This window comes from Lepisma saccharinum, chromosome 19 (genome assembly GCF_977018435.1).
Source record: "Lepisma saccharinum chromosome 19, izLepSacc3.1, whole genome shotgun sequence".
Taxonomy (NCBI): Eukaryota; Metazoa; Arthropoda; class Insecta; order Zygentoma; family Lepismatidae; genus Lepisma; species Lepisma saccharinum.
Window position 1 is genome coordinate 59,096,206 of NC_139247.1, and position 13,416 is coordinate 59,109,621.

Genomic DNA, 13,416 nt, shown 5'->3' on the forward strand with positions numbered 1-13,416 from the left:
AATGGGAGTCTTCACAATGGTGTATTTTGCTACAGGAAAAATTACTCAAGGTGACACTGAATCAGAGTCTGTGAGATTTGTAAAGAAAAATAAAATTATCGAAAGATAAAGTCCCATAATTCGTTCGAGCTACAAGAATAACATTTTGTAGGTAAACATTACTAAACTTGGAAGTCAATCACCATTGTTTGTCTGTGTGCGTTCATGATTTTCCTTTATTGCATTATATATTTATTAACCCCTACTGTCCTGGCTTTATACCGCTATCACACATACAATGAATTTCTAGTGTTTTAATCCTAGAGAATTGTAAGGTACTAACATTAAGATAGCACACATACTGAGCATACTTACGGATGTTATAAGAGCCCTTTGTATTGTCACAAAGCCTCCAATGGAAATTTTGGGCGTATGGATCGAAATATATTGCATCAAAATTTTTACCTGAAGTGAAACAATAATGTAAAATAATAATAAGTAAATATTAAAGATCAACATTATGATATTTATAATGTAAATATAAACAATGCCAAGTGAAAATGATGCTGTTAGTGTACTACTTCAACGTCCAATGATTAAAACAAACATTGTAACTTAGAATTCCAAATTGGATTTACTCTGTATTTCATGCTATGTTCAGTCTATATTTTGTCATTTAAAATAAACAGCTATAGAGGAACGTAACAAATGTCTGTTTCGAAAAATAAAACAAGCCAATATCTTACCTTCATTATTAAAAGTTTAAAACTTTGTATATTCTGTCAAAAGTAAAATTTTAAGGATAGAATAAGTATGCTTAACGATACCTCTGAAGTCACAGAATGATCCAGATGCGATGTTTCTATCAGATATGGAACCCGCTTCAGGTTTTCAAACTGAAAATTAATAATTAATAAAATAATTTAAAATGCAACTTTAGTAAGAAGACAAAAAATGGATTATTCAACATAATACAACATAATACAATGAAGTACAATTGTAGTATTTAAATTAATAGTTGAAAAAATATTTTACATGGTGTGTGTGTGCTTGTGCGTCTGTGTACACTGCGTAGCTATGATTTATAGATAATTAGGACCTAGATTCTTAGGTGTTCTGTTTTGGCAAAAGTGGTGTTATTTTTTGTATTTTTGGTGTAATTTTCTCCAAAATTTGCTTTTTGTCTTAGCACAATTTTCTGTCAAATATAATTGAAATTATACATTCATTGTGTTTTTTAAACTGGTATCTTAAATTCTAGGTCACATGGCCTACGCCCCTTCGTGTAAGTTTCATACGTAGGAAATAATATTTAAGGAAGTTATTTTCCAATATTTCTCGTGCGACAAATGCTGATGTTGTGACTCAGGTGTGACTGTAGGTGATCTTCGACAAAATTGCTCCACTTCGCTTCGGGAAGGCAACACGATTCTCGCACACCGATGTTACGGCTCCTGTGTGACTGAAGGTGCGATCTCAATATCCTGTCAGTACCCCGCAACTTTGCTCGGCGATGCAAAATGTTCTCATAAAATGTGAAAATTGGTGGGAAATATCAATTTGCATGTGGTGTCATGTAGCTGTCAGAATTATTTCATGTATAACCCGCATTATAGTTTCCTCTTGGATAGAACGTTGGAAAACATGCACCATATCGATATGGATTCACTAATATGGTGCATTTTGATGGATTCTTGCACAATTTTTTGTTGTATTACGCGCAAAATATGTTGAAGTTCGCGAGAAATTCCACACTTCATATATTTTATGTCAAATTCGGGTTATTTATCGATTTCGAATTATTTAATGTTTAACACGCATTATAGTTTCCTCTTATATAAAATGTTAGTAAAAGAGCACGTTATGAATACACAAGTATTGTGAATGCTGTTTTCTTAAACCCGAAACAAAATAATGATGAATTTTCGCGGTATTTTTCGTTGTATTAAGCGCACAATATGTTGAATTTCCAGAAAATTTCCACAATTCTTTATTTTATGTTAACATTGCGTTATTTAGGGATTTCGAATGGTTTATTTTCTGAGTGTCCCTTCACCACTTTATTGTAAACAAACAGAAGTTGCAGAAAAGAGACGTGAAAGGAGAAAGGATATCCTATCTCACCTTGAGTGTCACAGCTTCTGCAAGGGTTGACTTTATCAACAGCATGGATGCCATGAAGCATCCAGTCTCCAAGGTGTAGAACGTTGCATTGGACACTAATAAAGCACTCAAGCCATAATACATTAAGGATACTAGAGCGTAGAACGTGGAGCAGATATTTTGAAGAAATCTGATCAGAAAAATGTTTCCTTAGTCTTCAATCATGTGATTCATCTTCACAACTAGTACTCTGATGTCTTGTACCTCCTGGGAAGATAGGTGCTTTCCCTTTTGTAGAAGAAAGGACATAAAGTCTTCGTTCAGTGTCTGAGTAGCTTGCTTCAAGGACAGGCAAGGACGTTTCCGAGTTCTGGTGCAAGCATCAATGAAACAGTCGCAGCTATGTACAACAACAGCAGAACTACAAGCACGGTTGAGTATTTTCGTACGTTTAAAACTAACTCTTTCTTCATAACACTTGCATACACACGCTGCAGTTCCATCCAACTGTCTGTATAGGCCGAGAAAGCTTTGCAGCCAACTCACCATGCTGGTATCCCGAATAAGTGAATTAAAGAGTACAACACTCTGTGGTATCCTTGATGTGTTGCCTCGTATACTATACTTAGTACAAGTACTATGAAGTACACTAAAGCTACGATGCAGCTGTATGCAACTTGAGGACTCATCCACTTGAATGCAATTTGAGAATCAGACTTCTTCTCCAATGGCAAGTAGACCAGTAGTTTGCCTATTTGTATAAGTGGCATGGTTGAGTGCAGAAATTCATTTCGTACCCGTTCCTTGATAGTAACAGGCGAAATTGTAAATACACTAGAGTGCGTTTCCATATTTTCTCCTAAAAGAATCTATGGTTATATTCTAGTTCAATGTTACCCCTTTGGGTATTTGGAATTTACAAAGTAGTTCGCGTCGAAACAGAGAACAACTGTGCTTTTGAAGTTCGTGCTTTACAGACCTCTACAACATAATAAAACACATCGCCAATACTAATTATTGATCACATTTCCAATGCTCCATTGTTATTATCGAGTTTTCATTCGAATGGAAATACACTTTTTTGTCATCGTCGCTTTAGGCTATACAAGTCATCAGTGTTGCACATGAAGGGAAATTTCCCTCGACGAAGGAAAATTTTGACAGTTTTAAAGCTGAATAGGGAAAAAAGTCAAAGTCAAGTGTGAAATTAAATATGATTTCTTTTTCTCGTAATATATACTTCAAAGATGAATACATGTTAAGTTTTCCCCTTGGGAATACTAAACACATTATCATATCAACCCTCAAAAGTATTATAAATTAAGTAATTATAAACCTAATCTTAGTAAACATTTTGATATATTGTATACGTTACGCAACAGTGATCGCTGGTACTGCTACAAATAATGATAACAATAATATTTAATAAAGTTTTGTGATCGCAATTTCGGTTTTCTTATCTAAAGGGAAACTTGAACGAGAAAGGGGAATTTGTCACCATCAAAAAGGGAAAATTTCCTCTCTGCAAGTTGCAACACTGTCACTATGAGGAGTGAATTGGAAAAATGGAAGCTTTTATTATTAAAAATCAAATTTAAATAATTGAAGACAGAACAGCACACCTTTTCGCAATAACGAACTGACTTAAAATGGCTTCAAATGTGTGACAAGCCCAGAAAAAAACTGATTGCCAGTTCATTACGATATTACTTGGTAAATTCTCTTCTGATGGAAGGTGACAATTATTGAGGTATATTTACAAAGAGAGTATGACCTTCACAACATGTTTTTACATTATATACACAGAGTGCATTATGTCGCCTTGGTCTGTTTGTGAATGTGCTGAGGATTATTGTTTGTAGGCTAATGAGTAGAGCCCAGATTTGTATGTAACTACATATTCTATTCCTTTCTAAATACATACCTTGAAAAGGAAAATGTCAATGATTTTGCATAAGTTTCATGTTATATATTTGCCGGGATATTATATATTTTACATATCTGCTAATTTACTTTACATAAAACAACATATTTCGGTACTTTTTTTCTTGATCCTTTTCCCTATATTTTTGATCTCTGAAATATGAAGAAAATTTGTAGCTCATGAGTAGAAGTTGAACGCGATAGTGGATGTTGCTTTATATATATAAGAAAAAAAGCAAACAACCTAAGTCAAATTCAAGCAGCAAAAGGAATACACAGAACCAACATGGCATCCAGAAAAAGAAATCAATAGTTAAGCCATAGCACAGTTTAAAAACTACATAGCTGAAACCTTAGAGAAGCATAAAACTGCAAACGCAATGTAACTAGATCCTTCCAAGGCATAGAATAGAGTAAAAACATGGCTTGCTTATGGACAAACTCAACAACATAGGAATAAAATAGACAAGCAATCCTTTTTTCAGTAGAAAATTCCAGTAACTCAAGTAAGCTACATCATACGTAGTACATAAGAAGAGCAAATTAACATCATCAGCAGTAAACCATCATGCAACTTCTACCTGCTGAAACAACTAAGTGAGTATAATTTATCAGAAAAAATGCCTACGTTTCAGCCTAATTTACCTCTACATTAATAATACTACGAGAATACTAAGGCTTCAAAAGTGAACACTAAGAATAATGTTCAGACTAAAGTATAGGGCATCTTGCAAAGGATTATTACTCCCTACATCTACAAGTCAATAACAATTATTCTAAATAATACGAACTTGGACAAAATATAGTCAAATACACAACACAAGAAGGAAAATAATTACAAGTAAAACAGCAGACACTCAATATCTCAAAACAATCATGTAAAAATATTCTACAACAAAGTGCCTCATAACATAAAAGTGCTAAGTCCCCACAACATATACAAATACAATCAATAAAAACTACTTGAAATGGGAAAACTGACTACAGTCTCACAGACTTGATGTAAAATAACAGCAAAACTTAGAAGCATGCACAGCCAATAGTGCTCAATTTGCATACAGTTCACATGCAAACTCTCATGAAAAGGTTCAAAAGAGTCTCCCAGCTCAGTTCTCATCTATACTTGGACAACAAAATCCTGCAACAAATTCTCAGAAATCCTACCTTTCCTACCCTTGCTTAAATAGCTAAAGTGCAATCTTCATACTAAAATATTGAAAAAAAGCATATCTATTTACATAAAAGTGTGTACACATGTGTTTGTCTGCGTGTACTCTTAGATAAATTAATTGATAAAAAAGCAATATAGTTATAAATCAAAGACTATACCTAATAATATTAATTTCAAAATAAGCTGATAGAAAAAGATATAATAACTACAGTATAAGCTTTTAATTTTTGTTAATTACAAAAAATAAAAGTTAAATACAGTAAATGAACTTGGTCCCTTACATTGAAAAAGGAACATAAATTGAGAGTATTTGAAAATAAAATCCTTAGGAAAATATTTGGGCCTAAAACAGATGAGGAGACAGATGAGTGGAGAAGGTTACATAATTTGGAAGTACATAATTTGTATTCATACCCAGATATTATTAGAATAATTAAATCAAGAAGACTTAGGTGTGTAGATCATGTGGTACAAATGGGAGAGGAAAGAAGAGTATACAGAATTCTTGTTGGGAAACCTGATGGTAAAAGACCAATAGAAAGACCAAAACAAAGATGGAGGGATAATGTAGAGATAGACCTAAAGGAAATTGGTGGGGAAGGAAAGGAGTATATAGATATTGCTCAGGACAGGGACAGATGAAAGGCATGTGTTGCTGCAGCCATGAAACTTCGGGTTTAAGAAGGGTAGAGAGTTAGTTAGTTATACATTAAATAAGCATAATATTTGGATTGTACGTAGAGAATATAACAAATGTACAATGCATTGTGCGAAAACTGTCAACTTTGCATTATAAGCAGAAAATTAAACCAGTTTGCCCTAGAAATACATTTTAAGAATAGCCCAAAATAGCATGCGTAATAGAAAATTAAGAAAACTTTCTGATGCATAAAAGTACTGACTAGTGCTGAATGAATCAATTACTGTAAAATATTATTCTCTGATTCAAGTAATTTAACTGTATCTTTTGTGTGTAAAATATAATTGTTAGTTGAACTGATAAGTACAAATATTAACTTTATACGCCTTTATGCACTCTAAATAACATAACTTTGATATATAAATTAGTAACAATTTGTTAAAATTAAGTTAAAGTGTAGAATTGTTTTCTTAAATAAATATAAAGTAGTAAAAATACTAAACAAATAATTCCTTCTTTTCCTATTTAAAGGATGCCAAGCAGTGTAAACCAGTTGTTAGTGGCTAAATAACATAAAATTTGAAGGCAGTAACAATATTTTAAAAAAATACTGTTTTTTTACCTAACTTTGTGAATTAAATACTAGTACATTTTGTCAAATTATAAATAAAATATACCTATTTCTTTGATATTTGTACTAAAGTGAAGAAAATGTTACTAAAACTTGGCTAGTACAGCAAATCTGAGACTTTTAGCTTTATTTGTCTGTAACTGGATATAATTGTAACTTGTTAATCTCGCCAAACACAATTTTTACCTCAATTTTGGAAGCTAGTTGAACTTTAGCGTTTCGAATTACATATAGTGAAGGCCTCTATAGTGGAAAAATACACCCAGTCTGTAAAAATTTGGAAATGTTGTCTCCTTCTCTGTCGAACCAGACCAAAAGTGTTCTCAGGTGTTTCAATATATTTCTTAACATAACTAACTTTTTAAAAATGCAGGTAGCTTAGTTTGTATAGCGCTAGGCTTTTAACCTATCTGTCCAGGGTTCAAGTCCCTGGCAGGGTTGTTACAATTTTAGATTTTGTCATCGGATCTTGTGCAGACTTCAAATTTCATAAGTTATAAGCAATCTAAGTTAATTTTGGGAGTGGGCCAAATTGGTTCCTCATATAAAAAGCAATGACCAAATTGGTCGTAGCGCCTATGACCCTACTTGGGTTCATCCTCCAAAACATCTGCTTCGAGTCTCCGATGCCATGATGGAGCCCGTTCAGGTTCTACCGCCCACAAGTGCGTTCCTTCGCCAATCCAGCGAAGGTGAGAATAATAGAGCGCAACCCTCTATATATACATTCAGCTCACTGTTGGTCACCCCTTGATCTAGTTATTTTCATGCAATCACCTACATTTAGTGAATTTTGCCGTCTTTCTGTTTGATCTGTTAAATAAGCCAGTCAATAAAAATATACTTACATAGAAAAATCCTGATATAGTTGGATTCTCAAAAATATGTACAATCAGTGTTCTTGATACATTTAGCACCTGAGATAGTATAAATCAAAATCTAGTTAGTGTTGGCATGTGTGCTTCTGGTACATGTAGTTACTTGAAAAAGCAAATATTGGTTGTGTAAAAAATAGCCTCCTTGTAAAACAATGAAAAATTAACATTATATCCTCATAGCATTAGTTGCAACTGCTTCTTGCAGATTAACAAAGCTCTGGCGTGTGGTCCTACGTCACCTATAATCCTTTGTAAGGTTCGTGTTGTCCTATAAATTGTCGATATACATGCTAAGTCCCTAGTTACAGCCTGAGCTTTTAGCTTCAATAAATGTATTTTAGTCCACGGAGACATATATTGATCTTAGAGTAAAAAATAAACCTCGTATAATAAACCAAATGGAAATAACCCAAGTGTTGATGCACCCAAAAAAGCCAGTAATACTTCAAAAATACCTTGAAAAAGGTTATAAAGCTAAATAATTCTTCTAGAATAGTAAAAAAGTTTGGAAAGTGGACCTAGGCCCCTAAGCCATCTGTTAACTTCGTATTGTATTTATATTGTTAAATTGTTATATATAAGGGGAAAAAACAATATTAGTAAGCGTCCAAATATGGACCCTCGGTAAAGGGGTTTCAGACCTCATAGACACATCATAATTTTCGTTACACTAAAAAATTGCCCTCGTATAAAAGCAAATAGTTGAAATGTTAAACATTTCGTGTACTTTATCCAGTAAGCCTTAGCTAGAAATACAATAAATGCGTTACAGACATAAAAATTAAGCAAGCTTTGATATTCTAGTGGCACATAATAAGTATAAAATATCCTTTAAAATACTCTGACAAATAGTTGTGGGTTGTCTGAGATCAAAATTTTCAAGTTCTCTCTCCTCTCTCCTGCATAAATAGGCTCTAGAATTCACTAAGCCTCAAAATAATATTGGGTACATAAAATAAAAAGCAGATGGAGAGTGGTGCTGATCGCATCATCTAAAAAATAGCAAAAACAAAAGTATATAGGGCTCTATCTGGTATATTTAGAAAACTTTTACCTAGTATAGCAGTAAAAAAATACTCAGCAAACTCTAAAATAAACAAACTTTCCTACGTGGCAGGCGTAACCTGCCCTAAATAAATACATATAGAAATACAGAACCAAAAATAGCATAGTGGAAATCAGTAAACCCTAATAATAATAATAATAATAATAATATATTCTGTGGCTTACATTTTAGCTAAAAGTACTTTTTTTTAGTGTTTTTGAAAAAATTAAATAATACTAAACTCTAAGTTAAAAATTTGTAAATGTATATATGATACAAAACAAAATAAATAAAAATTAATACATACCCTGCAAAAAATCAATAAAAAAGTTGAAAACCTCTCTTTGTGCATCCAAAATATAATAACAAATCCTTCCTGACTGGATTAAATTGTGTTATTTGAGTAATAATAAGCCTAAACTTGTAAAATAAAAGGGTAGAACTTGTCAAAACATACTTTTGCAACCAAAATATAATTCAAAACACATCTAAATTGTGTTATTTGAGTAAACTAGAGAATAATCCTGTAAACTTGGAAAAAATCTCTCTCTCTCTCTCTCTCTCTCTCTCTCTCTCTCTCTCTCTCTCTCTCTGTGTGTGTGTGTGTGTGTCTTTGAGAGTCCAAAATGTAATAAAAATGGTGCCTGAATAATATAAATAGTGTCATTTGAGTAAATATTAGGCTAAACTTGTAAAATAAACAAATAAAAGTTGAGAACACACACTTTGTGTGTCGAAAATGTAACTAAAAATCTTTCCTGAACAGATAGAATTGTGTTATTTGAGTAATAATAAGCCTAAACTTGTGAAATAAACAGATAGAAGTTGAGAACACACACTTTGTGTGTCGAAAATGCGACTAAAAGTCTTTCCTGAACAGATTGAATTGTATTATTTTGGTAATAATAAGCCTAAACTTGTGAAATAAACCGATAGAAATTGAGATCACACACTCTGTGTGTCGAAAATATAACTAAAAGTCTTTCCTGAACGGATTGAATTGTGTTATTTTGGTAATAATAAGCCTAAACTTGTGAAATAAACAGATAGAAGTTGAGAACACACACTTTGTGAGTTGAAAATGTAACTAAAAGTCTTTCCTGAGCAGATAGAATTGTGTTATTTGAGTAAAAAAATAGGCATAAACTTGTAAATAATAAATTAAAAGTTGAAAAAATCTCTTTGTAAATACAAAATTTAATAAAAAATGTTGCCTGAATAGTACAAATAGTGTTATTTTGGTAAAAATTAACATAAAGTTGTAAAATAATAAGTTAAAAAGTTGTAAAAATATCTTTGCGAGTCCAAAATTTAATAAAAAATGTTGCCTGAATAGTACAAATAGTGTTATTTTTGTAAAAATAAGGATAAGCTGTGAAAATGTTTGACATAAAGTCAAAGTTTGGTAAAAAAATAAACTCAAAATTAAGTTAAATAGCACACAGTAACATACATTTACTACCTAAATCAATAATCAAAGGGTCCTAGGTTCGTTACCCCGTGATAAAAGCAAATGGTGAAAACTGTAGGCCCCGTCCCTAATAGCTCTCCCTTCTTCATAGTACAGATAAAAAAAACCTGCGCTAAAGCGTCCTGTGCCTTGAAGGCAAACCTGAGCGGAATATTAATTGGCGGCGGAAACCAGTTCTACAAGCGACGCATAGCTTCAGAGATTTGACCCTTGCTGCGCATTTCCAGACATCCTTTGTTGTCTGGTTGAATCCCTCCCCTGCCCTACAGTATTGCATAGCTTTCCCCTGTTCTTGCGTTATAGTTGACCTTGGAAAAACCGGTTCTAAAAATCTACCTACGCGTTCTCTCATTGGTCAATTGGGTTCGTTCTTTGTTCTGACGTCATTTGACCTTGAACGCACACTCCCAAAATTCCTTTCTCCTCTACCTGCGCTGAATATTAATTCATTCTCTCTGTCTACCCTCACCGCTGAGTCTAGATTCTGAGACAGTATTCTGTCTACCGTCTGAAACCATCGTGTTTCATACCATAATAACATACATTATTGCATAGTACTAATTAATAATATTGCATATCGTGGGTTCGAGTACCGGGACCGTCTTCTTTCGTAATTGGACCTGTACCTACAGCCATTACCACCGTTCATAGCGGTTCATAAACCATAGAAAACTTATTTTCAATATTATAAACATTAATATTATCGATTCCTACATTACATACTTTGCAGTAATAAATATAAAACCATATGCATACCGTTTAGTACCTCTAATTACCTTCTATATACATATTTTTCATAAAATAAATAATTATATATTCATAAAAAGTTATAAACATGCAAATACATAAATGTAAAGTACTCTAAGTACTTGCAAATGAGTTCTAAGTACGTGCAAATTAATTAAAACCCGTGCAAATTAGTTATAAGTACGTGCAAATGAATTGCGAATATTAAATAGCAACATCCACTATCGCGTTCAACTTCTACTCTCATGTGTTGTCATATTTTCTACTCAATGAGATGCTTAGTGCTTTCGGGGCCCCTCCGATGGCGCAGTGGTTGCGTCGTTGCCTTGCAATCCAAGGATTCCTTGTTCGATACCCGGAGGTGGAGGCACATAACGGCTCTTATCCCACTTTAAACTGTAGGTTCAGTCCCAATTAGCCTTACTGTTCATAAAGTGGGCATAAAACACCAACTCAATTAATCAATCAATCAATCAAAGCATAGTGCTTACGGTCACCTAAAATTGATTGTGAAGCAAGCTGAATACCATAACAAATATGGTAACTGTTATTTATCTTCCTCTCTTTTTTGTTACATATTTTCGTTTAGTTTTTAGGTTTAGCACCTAGAAACTTGGCATGGGTGTACAAGAAAGCAAATTTCCTGTATGTAGTGAGTTACACAATATGTCCCCTTGTACACAAAGTACAATAGTACCTATGTATTTTCATTCGATTGTTCTTTCTGTAGATGCTTTTTTTTTTAAATTAGTTTCGAAAGTTACAAAGAGCTTCCTTTACCTCAATGCAGTCGGAAATTTGACGACTGTACAGAATTTGAAAGCTGCAAGTGTTCAACAATGCAGGACTAGCACAAACGTAATGAGTGCTCTCATACTAGAGTCTGCGTTTATTGCTACTGACTTGCATTTGACATTCGAGTTGATTGGGGAGACGTTAGCATTTTTGACAATGGCTACAAAAATTTACGATGTGAAAAATAATTAATAGTTGACAAAATTGGTTTCTTAAATATGTACATATTGCTGTTTTTTTCTGAGTTTATAAATTTGATACAAATTTTAATTTGAACAACTGATGTCCTTAAAATTATGTTGAATATTTTCAAATGAAATAAATATCTAGCAGAATTTTTGAAATTGCTTGGATACTCGATTATTAATAATATTATATATTTTTTGATGCTACATATCCTTTTCATAATACATATTTATGTTAATATTTTATCAATTATTGTTACATATTTATGTACATATTTTGTACTTTGATATTACATAAAAATCCGAGGTCTACTAATGATACTTGTGTCGCTTGTCACATCGGCTTGAAACTGCGTGTCGTTTGTCGCATGTCTTTGTAGTCTTTCGCTTGTCGATTCGGTCTGAAACTGCCCTAAAAGCTGCTAGAATCAGCAATTTATTCATTACAATTCTCAATATCGACTTAGGGGCGTAGACAGCTTACATAAAGAAACAAATGAATGCTCCTATTTGTACTTTAGGGCATTGACGAAGGTTCTTACGCGTCGTCGCCTTGTAATCAAGGGCTCCCGGGTTCGATACCCGTTGGAGGCACAAAGTGTTTCGGATCCCACTTTAAACTTTAGGTCCAGTCCCAATTAGCCTTACTGTGCATAAAGTGGACTTAAGACACCAATTCAACCAACCAAGGTTCTTACTTTCTACACAAGAGTTCTATTCGTTTTTTGGATACGTAAGGATCTTTCAGACCGAAGTGACAGTCTGCAAGCGACACGTGTAGTGTCAAAGCGAACCCTCAGTAATCAATGCAACCTTTCGTTTCGGAGAGACACGACAAGCTCCACGTCTCGCTCGGACTGGGCCGTTATCACAATACTGTGCATCGTATCGCCTCGGTATGTTGTTCCCGCGCTTTCGCGGTGAATGTTTTGCTTTAGACTAGAGTTTTTCAACCGGTGGGCCGCGTCCAGGTACCGGTCCCTGGCGTCAATTATACCGTGCCATGAAAGGTTCAACTGAAATTTTCGACTTGCAGCCCAAGCTGGCAACAACGTGGAAACATGACCTTTCGTTCGGTGTTCACCAGCAATAAGAGGAAATCATTTCTCCCCAGTGCCGGTGATAAATCAAAGCTGCTGAGAGGAGACAGTCACACGTTAGTACCAAAACGGTGAAGCGATTTGCAGTCAAAGCTGGCAACCAACTGGAAAGATGGCCTTTCATTTCGAGTTTGACTGAAATAATAGAATATGCTTTCGTGACAGTTGCGGTTAGCGATCAAATGATGTAACCTTGGGGAGAGGGAGGGGGGGGCTGCTTCCCGCCTCCAAATTTGGAAGTTGACGGACGGACAACAAGGCCAGTTTAGATTGCACAACAATTTTCATTAACAAATATATATATTGAAGTGGAAATATCCTGATGAATTGGAATTTCTTACTGTCCGAAATATAACACAGGCTAACGAAGTTTGAGTCCCACTGCTTTATACGCAAGGGGCCTGTATCGCTTGCCGCTTTGGTGTGAAATATCCTTCTCACATGTCGCCTCGGTCTGAAGCCTCCCATTTAGTCTGAAATGTGGGTCAGATCGCGATTAGCCTAACTGTGGCTTAAATGAACTTAATTCAAACTTTGTTATTTCGGAAAATTTTCTTTGTAATTAGTTACTATTTATCGTTACAGGGCCTCTCCGATGGTGGTGGTAACGTCGTTGCCTTGTAATCAAGGAGTCCCGAGTTTGATACCCGGTGGAGGCACAGAGTGGTTCCGATTCCACTTTAAACTGTAGTTCCAGACCCGATTAGCCTCCTTTCATATAAAGTAGATTTAAAAAAAACTCAATTCA